Below are 11,940 nucleotides of genomic sequence, written 5' to 3' on the forward strand. Positions count from 1 at the left end.
GAGGCCATACCTCGAAGATTTGGTGAAGCTTAGACCCATTTTGGCCTGGTTGAAAATCTGGACAAACCCCGAGGCATTCCTAAGTAGGCAAATTCTAAATGATTGCCTAGGAAGGGACAAAAGTATGAGCATTCCATGGCTCGATTATGTAAAGGCCAGTTTGGAAAACCTCGGCTATAAGAATCTCTTTACTGACCCTGCAGCAATTGTAACTCAAGATAAAGCGATAATAAAGAGAGCTTTTTTGGTCCAGAGAAGAACACGTAGAGCTGAGGCTGAAGGGTCCAAACGTACTGTGAGCGCCCATAGCCTTGTCAAAAGTACCGAGGGAATGGAACCTTACCTATACTTTTTGTATAACGCCCAGGATAGGTTTTTAATGTGCCGTTTTAGGCTCAATTTATTACCATATTTATTGGCGTCTCCACCAGGTTTTTTATCTTCAATTGAGCAGAAGGGAGCCTGCGGCTGCGACAATAGGTCTCCGCAGGACTCCCTTCATTTTGTACTACAGTTTTCTTTTTACTCAATGCCTAGGCGTAGATTCTTGGTAGGAATTTAAAAAAAAGCCAAATTGACACCTGCTAAAGCTGCTTTACTCTTTCTGCAACAAGCAATTGACCCGCTGACATTATGCTGCATTATGAATTTTATTAAAGTGGCGGTCCGATTGAGGGTAACTAGAGGGAGGGGATTAATTCATCCGACCCCAATGAATTTATATATACAGCAGGGTACTGATAATGATTTAATTGTATTTTATCACTGTATATATGTGCTTTTATGGTGTTTTTTAATCACTGAATAAAGAACTCTTGACTTGACTTGAATACTAAGAGATGTCAATGCATAGGAATGAATATTAGACTAAGGAGACTGACTTAGTGATGTTTGGGATAGAAGTGAGCAGACATTGGACCAAAGGAAGTGCGCATAACTTTAATTAGGATAATTCCTTCAAATGCTAAAGAGTTGGAGTAACGTGTTTCTTTTTATGGGCGAAGGAAATATTGCAACTGGATAAAGCATACTTATACTTTTGAAATAGGTATCTATTAATAAACATTGGAATCATGTGAACAGAGGGGTAAAAACGCCCAGCATATCTTCAACTAGGATTTTGAGTAGAGCCCTGATGATGTCCCGGAGGGGGCGAAACACGTAGGCTGTGAAACATTTTTTGACTGTACGATATATGTTTACTAAATTTTATGAACATCCGCAAGGTGGATATCTTCATCAAATGGAATGAAATACCACAATAAAAGAACTGAACAATAATTCGAAGGAAGCTTGCATGGGCTTTTCTTGATTCTTTGGAAATTGCATGAATTCATTATGCTTGACATCATTGCATACTCAGACGCTCCTTCCATTTGTGTTTATATTCATCGCCGAAGCGCCTCGCATTGCCGAAGAAGAGGATCGATGTTGCACCAGACGCCGCTGCATCACTGGGAAGCGTGTCGCAGGGCCTGTCGCGGCTCAGAAGAATCGTAGAGTCGCCGCACGGCCATTGGGCGTGCACGCATCATGTCGCATCCAAGAGAAGATGCCATTTTTGTGCATTGCACCGGATCTTCAAAGCATCACAGTGCTGTTGGTCGCATCGCCACGGAAGCGCAATAAGAAACCGAGGCATCACCTCCCCTCGCAGAGAAGAACCGACGCATCCCCTACACATCAGTAGGGACCTGACGCATCACTGTTCTTGCATGTAAGGAACCGACGCATCACCCTCCCTGCAATTCTTTCGTTGTATTGCGTTACGCATCCTAAGGTACATTGAACTCAAACTGTCGTATTTTTATATCTTAAGAGAACTGAGCTATTTCTACCATTTTTGTTTTTTTTAAACATTTTATTGTCTTTATAATACACATCAAGTAGAGTAGTTCACAATCATGACCGTTTCCAGAAAGTAATCGACATATTGTAACATGCAGTAATTCCGTACATACTAAAGAGACATATAGATACAGGTGTGCCCACCCCACCTCCATACAGTTACCACAAACCTTTGCCCACATTGGGAATTTCTCATGGCATGTCCGTTTTTGGGTTATCAGTCACTCTGGCCCGAATCGGAGTCCTCGGGGCAGGGGCACATATGTTTCCCTGAAAATTGTTCCATTTCCCCCACACTCGTGTCCATTTTCGGGGGCATTACCTTTTCTGCCACCATAGCGCTATCAATATCACAACACCACTGCTGGTGGGAGGATTTTGCTTGGGCTCACCAGTATCTTGTAAAGTACCTTTTGGCTAGGGTGATGCTGAGTGTTTCCCAATCCTGTGCAGCTTGGTTTAGATCTGTGGACTCCCAAACGTTAAGCAAACACTTCCGAGGTTCAAGGGGGGCCTCAAACCCACACACCTGGGTGATCGTTGTCATAACTGCCCTCCAGTATTATGTAATGTGGGGACAGTCCCATATCGCGTGGTAGAAAGAACCAGTGAGCCCGCAACCCCTCAGGCAAAGTGGTGTGTCTGCCCTCCCTATTTTGTATACTGCTGTGTGTACTCCATTCTATGCAGTATTTTAAGTTGCACGAGTTTTAATCTGGAAGGGGTAGCCACCTCCCAGCGCCTCCTGCCACTCCTGTTCGTCCAGCTCCCCCACCTCTGCCCACCATCTCTCCTTCAGAGTCTGTGTGGGGTCCTTCTGATTATTAATCAGCTTACGATAAGTCAATGAAATTGCCTTTTTTGGATAGTGAGTCTGTTGGCGAAAGGTCCTCTAGTGGCGAGGACTCTGGCAGATCGGTTCCCGGGGGGAACAACCTTTACAACGAAACCCTAACAACACGGTACCATTACAACGCAGGTTTTAGAACGAAAGTCGTTACAACGACTTTCGCTGGAGGGCGCTCTAGGATAGGGAATAGTTTAATTTACTATCCAACACCTTCCCTACTATCCACGGGGACTGGAGTTGGAATAGTAAATTAAACTATTCACTATCCAGCGCCCCCCAACTCAAGTCGTTGTAACGACTTGCGTTGAAAAACCTGCGTTGTAACGGTACGCATGGTAATACCACTCGTTGTACCGTCATTCATCCGTTCCCGGAGGTATGGCCTTCGTAAGGGCGTGCCTAATTTGGGTATAGCGGTATTTTTCCCTTCCTGCCATCTGATACGTTGCCTGAAGCTGTGTGAATGGAACCACCTCGCCTTTTTTCCACAGGTCGCCAACTCTGGAAATGCCTATAAGTCCCATCTTGTAAAACCCATGCTCATGCGCAGCTTGCCGAACCTAGGGGAGTCCCACAGTGGTGTGTGCTGAGTTATTACCCCCGCCCATCTTAGTGCACGCTGCGCCGTGTACCATCCTTGCACAGTGTGGGCCGTCGGTCCTATTAGTGTGTTTCTCTTTTGCTTATCGTGTAAGGCACCCAGGGGACTATTCACACTTAAAGGAGCCTGGCCATGCGCAGAGCTGGTTCGTCCTGTGTGGCGTGCAGCCACTGATTGATCACTATGAGCTGGGATGCCCATTAGTATAGCTGAATGTTGGGCAGGGCGATACCGCCGTCATACCAGCTCCGGGTTAATTTACTCATAGCTATTCGGTGAGGTTTCTCCTCCCACAATAGATGTCCCAAGTCCGCCTCAATGGCTTTAAAATATGAGTTGGAAACAGGCATGGACGTATTTTGTAGTACATACAGGAACCTAGGCAGAGCCATCATTTTGAATAACACAGCCCTCCCCAGCAGTGTCGGTGGGAGTGATTGCCAGCTTTTGTCATCATTCTTCAGCCTCCGCAGAGGTGGGAGCAGATTACGCTCAATAAATTGCTCGTGGTGGGGCGTGATGTTTATACCTAGATATTTAAAACCGGTCTGTGTTATCTGTATCTCAGCTCCCCGGGGCAGGCGTGGGGGAGGGCCCTTAAGTATATATAGCACCGACTTGGCCCTGTTGATGGAGTAGCCGGAGACCCTACCTAGGATGCACAAATGTTGAGTAAACAATTGAGGGACCGTCTGGGGTGTGTCAAGTATAATGAGATGTCGTCAGCATAAAGGGAGATACGGTCCTCCCATCCCTCCACCCACCTGATTCCCTAAATCACTGGGTCCTTTCGTATCCATGCCGCTAGCGGCTCCAATACCAGGGTGAACAGCAGCGGGGAGAGAGGACAGCCTGTCTAGTTCCTCGCCCCAACGGAAAGACCTCTGACAAGCGCCCGTTTACCGCCACCTGCGCCAGTGGCTGTGCGTAGAGCAGCTGTATCCAGGCGCAACATTTGGGTCCAAAGCCAAAATGTCGCAGCACCGCAAACAGGAATGACCACTCCCCCGGTCAAAGGCCATACTGGCATCTAGTGAGAGAATTACCGCCTCCTCTTGGATACACGGCTCTCGAGCCAGAACACCATGTAGCCGTCGCAGGTTCATTGCTGTTTTTGTGCCCGTCATAAAGCCATATTGGTCTGGGTGTATGAGTGCTCTGAGATGTGGCTGCAGCGTGGTTGCTAGTGCCTTAGCTAGTATTTTTGCTTCCACGTTAAGGAGTGAAATTGGTCGATAGAAGTTGCACTCCTGGGGAGGTTTCCCGGGCTTAAGTATTGCGATAAGTGTCGTCACCCTCTGATCACGAGGAAGCGAACCCGTCTTTAGTCTGGTCTGGTACATTCTCAGCAAGTGCGGCACAAGAATGTCCGCCTCCTTTTAAACAGTTCCACTGGGACACCCTTGGGCCCCAGTGCTTTCCCCGCCTGAAGTCCCTTAATAGCTGCCGATTTCCTACTTAGTAGGGTCCGTTGCTAGTAGTTGTTCATCTTGCGATGTTAGTTTGGGGAGAAGTATATCTCTTAGGAAATCTACTAAATTTCCTCAACCGTTGCCGTGGCCACAGGTGTATAAACCGTTTCATAATGGTGTGCAAATGCCTTAACAATGCCATCAGGGTCTGTTACTGTCTCCCCGTTAGTTAATTGTAATGGTTGTGCTACCCACCGGCTGGCCCTTTCCTTTTTATCTAACCACGCCAACAATTTGCCAGCTTTGTCCAACACTTCGTATATCTTGTGCTGTGTCTTCATGATGCGCGCCCTGGCCTCCTCCCATATGTGGTCCCTGTAGGCTTGTTTAGCGAGATTAAGAGCGTGGGCAGTGTCGTCGTTGGGATCTGTAGCGTGCGCGACCTCTGCCTGGTCCACCGCTTGCTCTAGTCCCAATACCTGTTGAGTCATGTCATGTCTGTGGGCAGAGATCACAGAGATGGCCTGCCCGCGCAAGACGGTCTTGTACACCTCCCAGAGTACGACTGAAGAGGTCACTGAGTGCAAGTTAACCTTAAAGTATTGGTTTGATGTCTTATGCACTGCCTTACTTATGGTTAGTACCTTGAGATACCTGGGGTGAATGAGAAAAATACATCTCCGACTCGTATGGTGTGATGCATATGATAATAGTATCGGAGAGTGGTCTGAGATACCTCTAGGGAGGTGTGTAATGTCTCTTTTGGTTTCCAAACCTGTCGGTGTTGTGAGGAATAGGTCTATCCGGTAAAGAAAATTATGCGCGCCTGAGTGGTGCATATACTGATGTTTTGTTGGGTGTCGCATGCGCCAAACATCCACCAGACCCATTGCGTCAGTGAAGTCCCGCAGGGTCGATGTGCATGCTCGCCGCCCCCTCGGTGGGCGTCTGTCCCTTGCATCATCCATTGTGGTGTTGAAATTGCCCCTATTACAAGTTCCCCGGGGGGCAGATCAAGCAGGAACCTACCCAGGGCTGGGATAGCGAGTGTGTGAAGTGCCGGAGGTATGTACACTGAGACAAAGTTATATACCTTCTCCTCTCACTGACAGGAGGCCTCTGCAAAGTGCCTCTGGTCATCTGTCCCTGACCCAGTCACTATCACAGGGCAGCTCTTTCTGATCAGGATTCCGACTCCTCGAGAACCAGATGTAAATTCAGAGTTGGTCACCATCTTAAACCCCCAGCTCTAGAGCTTTAATGGCTGTGCCCACCAGGTGGGTTTCCAGTATCAGGCAGACTGACGAGCCGTGTCTCTTAAGATACTCTAATACTAGACCTTGTTTTATCTTATTGCCGAGCCCATTCACATTCCAGGATATCATGGTCAAGGGCGAGCCCTGCGCATGTGCGTTATCTAACCTATGCTTGTGGTCTCAGATGTCATAGTCTAGGGAATTGTGTGATCACTGCGTGACAGTGGGTTTCAACCAGTGGAATATTAAGCGTGTGGAGCAATGGTCGTGTGATTAACTTTATCTGTTGTACTTGAGCTCGTGTGTGTATAGAAAAAGAAATAACCATGAACAAAAAACAGAGCCCTCCACCACCCCTTCCCTGCTCCCCTGCCAGACGGATTCCCAACTACCCGCCACCCCAACAGTGCAGTGTGCTTCAATCCCATTTAACGGTACTTGCGTGCGGGGGGGGAAGTCCGGGAGGCGCCTCGGTCATTCCCCTACTCGAAGACAAACATTAAATTACACATTATGGCGTGTCAGAGCAGTTCCAGAGTCCTGTTGTGCTGCTTCAGGTTGGTGTCCTGTAAGACCAGTTTGGCATCCGACTCCATCTGAGTAAACACCCCACGTCGCGGCACCAGCTGTGCGTGTGCCTTCATGTCGGGCCAGACCCAACAATGTGATGCCGCCTCGATTTCACACTTCAGCCTCTGTCAAAGAGGAAGCCGAATCCTCGCCCTCATGTCTGTGGTCCCGGACATCATCTTCCTCTCCGAGCCGCTGTCGAAATCTCTCTGTCCGGCGTGTACCTCCCACCCGTCTCCAGCCCTCGAGCCAGTCCTGGGCCTCCTCTGATGTGTCAAAAAAACACCCAACTCTGATATGGACTGTGTGATTTCAGATGAAAAATGGACCAACCATTTTAGCACAGTATATGATGGGGAGTCCGTGGACTGCACCCTCGGCCCGTCTGCCGTCCAGGAGACTATTTCCCTGAGTTTTAACAAGGGCGAGGTGGAAAAAGCTATCAACGAAACCTCAAAGATCAAAGCACCAGGCCCCGATGGGGTACCGGCCGACTTATATAAACATTCCCCAGGTCTTTGGGCAGGTTTATTGACTAATGTATTTATCGCGGCCATCGGCAGCTCCCATCCAACTTCCTGGGCAATTTCCATCATTGTGCCTATCTTCAAGAAAGGCCATCGCGATGACCCAGGTTGTTATAGGCCTATATCTCTCCTGGACTCTGCCGTTAAGATCCTAGGCAGAGTCTTGTTAACTAAGCTGAGGCAGAGTATTGAGAACTGCGGTGGGCTGGCCAACATCCAATACGGGTTCAGGGAGAAGAGGGGAACAATGGAACAGTGCTCCAATTTGCACCTTCTGATCGCTAAGTACACGGTGGCCAAGGAGGGGTCTTTATTTTTAGCTTTTATGGACTTCTCCTCGGCCTTCGACTTGGTGAACAGATCCAAGCTGTGGGCCATGCTGTTGAGGATTGGGATAGACGGGCCCTGGTTGGTTCATGGCTTCCTTACACCAGGATTTGTCCGCCATGGTCAGGGTCACCAGGGAGGGAAGATGCAGTTCCCAGTTTAAGTCCTTGCGGGGGGTACGCCAGGGCTGTATACTAGCCCCCCTACTGTTCATTATATATATATTAACGGTTTGGGGAGGTACCTGGAGGAAGCAGGGGGGGATGTTCCGCGTGTAGGAGAAGCTAAGATCCCGGCTCTCCTATGCGTGGACGACGCATGTCCTTATAGCTCACACCGGTAATGGCCTGCAGAGCTTGCGGTATGCATTTGGTACCTTCATGGATGACCTGGACATGAAGGACAATGCAGGTAAATCCCACACAATGGTAGTTGGAGCACATAGGCGTAAAGGGACGAATAAAACCTTTAGATGTAAGGACCAAGAGGTCTCTAGAACGGCAACCTTCCCCTACCTGGGGGTGCTCTTCGACGAGAGGGGGTCGTGGGGCCCACAGGTTAGGGCAAAAAGCCTATCAGTGGCAAGGTCATCAGCGGCCCTTATGGCCTTCTCTAAAAGATTGGGGGCCAGGCCGATGGAGGCCCTTTTGAAGGTCTACAGTTCCAAATGTATCCCAATCGCCATGTACGGTGCCCCAATTTGGGGATACTCACAGCTTGAGCCTATACAGAGAGCAGAAAACAGGTTCTTACGCTCTCTACTGTCAGTCCCACCATCGACTCCAACATACTCTATCCACGCGGAGGTGGGCATGGATTACATCACAGATAGGCTTAACTTGGCACCGCTGATCTTCTGGTTATGGACGTGGCTTAACAAGGACTTAACTTTGAACCACTCTATAATGGAGGATGTCATGACATTAGAGCATTACAAAAAGATCCCCTGGTTGGATTATTTGAGGAAGTCTTTTGTCCGATTAGGGAGACCGGAACTTTTCGATCTTCCTTCATGTATAAAAAACACAGATGTAGTTTTGGTTAATCGGCAGTTCTTGACTCTGGCAAGATCTATCCGAGAGGAAAAAGAACTTCAGAAGCCCTCGGTGAGGTCTCATTTTATATTAACAAGTTATGCTATGGAACCTTATCTTAGTATTGTTACTAGACCTTTTCACAAGTTCCTCTTGACTAAATTTAGATTTAACTTGATTCATTACCATCTGGGAAATTATCAATCTTGGGCTAAGCCAGAGTCAGCCCCCCCCCTGCTCCTGTGATAACTTCTCAACTCAGGACACTATGCACTTTGTCATGTTTTGTTAATTATTTTTAGTGCCCCGAAAGAAGCGTTTGCTTCCAATCCTGAGGGAGGCTGGCTTTACACAGGTCAGACCGGCACTTCTTTATCTGCAGTCTTTGAGTACCATCCGCATTATATTCTGTATGGGAAATTACCTGGCAGCAGCAACGCGCATTAAATCCAGCCATGTCATTAATTATAGCATTTAACGATTGTTCCCCAATCGATGTTTACTTTGTCATTTTGCACGGCCTTCTGCTTTTTGCACAATTCCCTCATTCATTTTTTTACTGGATTGTATTTGGGATAATTTTTAAAATGTATTTTACATTTTTAAACATGACTGTACTTAAAGCAACTTTTGTAAATGCACTTTGGCACTTTTTGTATAGAATGTATGTCTTTTTATGATTTTATCTAAAATCGAATAAAAGTATTTTGACTGACTGTGCCAAAAAAACATGTTTTTCCATCTGCCACTACTCGTAGTTTTGCTGGAAACAACATGGAATAGGGTAGCTCTCTGCTTGAAGTTGGTGGTAATTTGCGAATCCTTAGGGTCAATTTGCAATATTGTTCTGCTTCATACATTGCATTTAAGGAATCGCAATTTTTGCGATTCCTTAAATGCAATCGCAATCGCAAATTGTGCGATTCCTTATTGTGAACCACATTTGCATGATACATACCATATTGAGAATTCGCATTCGCAAAGGCCGAAATTCTGCGAATTTCGGCCTTTGCGAATGCGAATTTCAATGATACATATGGCCCTTAGATCGTATAGTGCCTAGCCGGAAGGTGTGCAGTTATTATTATGACGTTCCCCATAGCTTGCTGGGCTTTGTCCAGTACTAATCATACATGGTTGCATTGAATATGTTCCACAGCATTCTGGCTCCCGTGCATTACCTAAAGTACACCCATACTGACCCCATGTTCTTGAGTCATCTGAAGAAGAGCTGCAATAGCAGTGTGCTCTAGCATTCTGGGATTTTAGCACTGAGTGTATGAGATTGTGAAATACCATACTGAGGTTTGTCCATGACTATTTGAAGGTTGTGCTATTATTGTTATTTTTATTGTTATTGTTATTGTTAATGTCAGTTTATATAGCTCCAAATCACCGGCAGGTCTCAGGGCGCTTTTGACCGCAAAACATAACAACCTAAACAGTGACGGGGGAACGAGTAGAAACTATACTGGGCTCAGCGCTGCTCTGAATAAAATAGTCTTTAGGGCTTTCCTAAAGTGGAGCCGGTGTCCATCTTTACGAAGAGCCTCAGGCAGTTTATTCCAGATCCTAGGCAGCAGGACCGAAAAAGATCTTCCGCCTTTTGTAACCAATTTAAACCGAGGACATACGAGCAGTTGAGCCTCGGAGGACCTTAGACTTCTTTCAGGCCAGTAAATCTCCAACCTTTCTTTTATATAGGCAGGGGCTTGCCCATAGATCGACTTATGGGCTATGCAGAGACTTTTAAAGACAGACCTTTGCGTCACTGGCAGCCAATGAAGGCTCTGCAGCAGCGGGGAGGCATGTGATTTTCTTGGGAGTTTGAAAATAAGTCTTGCCGCATCATTTAGGACCACCTGCAGTCTGTTAGTTAATACCTTTGGTAAGCCCAAGTAGAGCGCATTTCCATAGTCCAACCTCGAGAGTATGGTGGCAGAAACTACAGTACGAAGCATGGACTGGGAGAGAAGCAGAACTAGTTTGCGCAGTTGTCTTATGAGACCATTGCAGGTTCCTACAACGGTGGAGATCTGGCTCACCATTGAGAGGGCACTATCTATCTTAATGCCTAGGCTTTTTTTACCAAGTCAGCTGGCTTAGGAGTGGGGCCTAATTCCTGGGGCCAGTACAGGTCACTCCAGGGGGAGCAGGTAGATGAGACTATTAACACCTCGGTTTTTTCGGGGTTAATCTTCAGGAGGTTCCTAGACATCCAGTTAACTGTGAATCTAAGTACCTCCTGTGCCTGTGATTGGGCCCAGTCAGTGTCATCCATGCTCAACAACAACTGAGTGTCATCCGCATAGTTGAACACCCGGCAACCCATCTCGGCAGGGCTTTTATTAGAGGTTGTAAATACAGGTTAAACAGGAGGGGGGACAAGGCAGAGCCCTGGGGAACACCACATGTGAGTTCTCCCACTCCTGATACCATATCTCCCAACTGAATCCTCTGGGTTCTCCCGGATAAGAAAGATTCCAGCCATTGATAGGCTGAATCCCGAAACCCAAAACTGGCCAACCTGTCCAAAAGTAGAGTATGGCTGACAGTATCAAACGCCGCTGACAGGTCTAAAAGTATCAGTGCGCTTGGTTTTTTACTGTCAGCCATCAATCTGAGATCGTCCAGCACCGAGAGCATGACCAACTCGGTGCTGTGGTGTGCACGGAACCCTGCCTGCATCTCATGGAGAAGGTGGTTGGACTCCAAAAACGAGGCCAGGGATATCAACACATGTTGCTCAAGAACTTTGGACAGGAAAGGTAGCTGGGAAATCGGCCTATAATTCTTCAGCACTTTGGGGTCTGCCCCTGCTTTCTTTATTAGCGGTTTTACCCGAGCTTCTTTAAAGCTAAGTGGTAGCCGTCCTGTGTCTAATGACTTGTTCAACATGGACAAGATGTGATCCTCTAGGCTAAGGCGAGCTAGGCGAAACACACTTGGAGGGCATGGGTCCGCTGGGGAGCCTGACTTTGTTTTCCTCATCAATGTTTCAAGACCTAATGAGTCCATCAGGGGGAAATTAGACATGTGAATTCCGACCGGAATTTGAGCAACTTGTGGTTCCATAGGGTCAGTGACAGTGTTTTTTATCTCCTTTAGAATAGTGTCAACCTTGTCCAAAAAATATTTCAGAAAGGTGTCACAGCTAATTGTGGTATCCGTACCTTGGGCTCTCTTACTTAGTTCTGCGAGTATTTTGAAAGTTTCTTTCTGGACATTGTCCGCCTCATTAATACGATTTTCATAGAATGTAGCTTTAGAGTCCTGTATATATTTTTTATAGGTACGAAACAACTTCCTATATTGTTCATAGGATTCTTCATCTTTTTTTCTCCTCCAGATTCTCTCTACATTGCGTAATTCTTTCCTTTATGGGATGTTGGGACGTGTGACCGGAATATGTTAACATTTTGGCCCAAGTGTTATTTGTGGAGAAGCAAAGGAGATGTTGATGATGAATAAAATACAGCTATACAGACACGTACATAGAAGCCACACTGGCTTTG

General features: G+C 46.9%; 1 long non-coding RNA gene across 9 annotated transcripts in view; it reads left to right on the top strand.

The window, feature by feature from the left end:
- LOC144822101 (uncharacterized) overlaps positions 1-11,940 on the top strand; it is a 1,825,698-nt gene that overhangs the window by 163,315 nt on the left and 1,650,443 nt on the right. The window lies entirely within an intron of this gene.

This window comes from Lissotriton helveticus, chromosome 3_1, assembly GCF_964261635.1.
Source record: "Lissotriton helveticus chromosome 3_1, aLisHel1.1, whole genome shotgun sequence".
Classification (NCBI taxonomy): Eukaryota; Metazoa; Chordata; class Amphibia; order Caudata; family Salamandridae; genus Lissotriton; species Lissotriton helveticus.